Genomic DNA, 1558 nt, shown 5'->3' with positions numbered 1-1558 from the left:
TCTTCCCACCCTGCTTCTCCCAGCTTGCAGGCACCTCCGCCACTTTCTAAGCCAGGCATCACGGCTGGGAAGTGCCCCTGCCAGCTTCACCCAGCCCCATAACCAGGGCCTGGCAGGGAGACTCACGGCTGGAGCCGTCGCCCTAGGCATGTCTGGAGGTTCTGGAAACCTCACAACACCCACACATGCTTCCTGATAGGGAAGATGAACGGATGACTTGACTCAGCTGTACCACCCCCGCCTGCTGGAGACAGGTGTGGAAGACGGGAGGCGCGAGTGGGCGGTTGCGGGGTCCTGCCCTCCAACACTCCTGGCCATGCAAGGGAAGAATGGCCACACAGCCCGGGACACCAGAAAGGCTGCACAAGGAAGGGCCTCCTTCACGCCAGCTCCAGTCACCAGGTCTTTGCTGGAACAGGCAGCTCAGGGGCGGGGAGACGTGGGGGAGGGCCTGGGGACTCAGGCATGGGTGCAGAGACTCGAGGACGAGTGGAGCCCACACGGTCCTTCCAGGAAAGCAGGAGTGAAAACTGAGCAAAAGGCAAACTGGTGACATCATGGAGGCCACGCGTAGGAAGCTGCCCCGCTCTGTGTCTCTGCCTGCCTCTCCTTGGTCTTGGTGTCTGTCCCTCCCTGGGTTTCTCTTTGCCTTCTTTCAGTCTCTCTCTTATTCTTCCTTTACCTCTGTTTCCTCTTCTCTCCCTTCTTCTCCTTCTGTCTCAGCTTCACCTTCTGGCCCCGACCTGGTTCCCTCTGCCTGTCCTCAGTTTCTGCTCCACAGTGACTCCGCCTAGCCAGCACTCATGTGCTCAGGCCTCCAACTCCTGTCCCGGCCCCTTCTGGCTACTGCACACAGCCTTCAAAGGAACCCAGGGGCACGAGATAGCGGAGTGGCTGTGCTCTGTCCCAGAATCCTAAACACAAGGGAGTTAGGAGAATCTAGTACAATTTTACAAATTAAGATACGATTTACACACAGTATGATGCACACATCTTAGCTGTACAGCTTGCTGACTTTTACACAAGTACCCATGCATGTAACTCCCACCCAGATCAAGAGGTAAAACATTTTCAGCTCCTCAGAAAGTTCTTCACATCCTCACCTCGCCAGAGGCAGCCAGTGATCCGATTCACCGTCGTTTTATTACCAGTGAGGTCAGAAGAACGAAACTCTCATCCAGCAGGGCTGTTGTCCTCGCAGAGGAAATCCCAGAAAGTCCCCTCCCCGTGTACATGGAACCACATAGTGTACAGCCCTTCGATTCCGGCTCGTGGTGCTCGGCCTAGAGTCTGTGAGATTCATCCATGTTGTCACGAGCATCAGTCCTGCCTCAGTCGGCTCAGGCTGACATAACCACATCCCACAGGCTGCAGGGGGAGGGGGTGGGGGGCTTAAGTGACAGAAATTTATTTTCTCACCTTTCCAGAGGCTGGAAGTCCATGGCCAAGGTTCCAGACGATTTGGTTTCTTGACTGCCAGTGGCCACCTTCTCGCTATGTCTGTCCTCACATAGCCTTTCCTCAGTTTGCGTGCAAGGAGGGGAGGGGGAAGGGGAAA

This window comes from Carlito syrichta, unplaced genomic scaffold, assembly GCF_000164805.1.
Source record: "Carlito syrichta isolate Samal-C Ts95f unplaced genomic scaffold, Tarsius_syrichta-2.0.1 Scaffold313839, whole genome shotgun sequence".
Classification (NCBI taxonomy): Eukaryota; Metazoa; Chordata; class Mammalia; order Primates; family Tarsiidae; genus Carlito; species Carlito syrichta.
Note: the sequence above shows the minus strand (reverse complement) of the source record.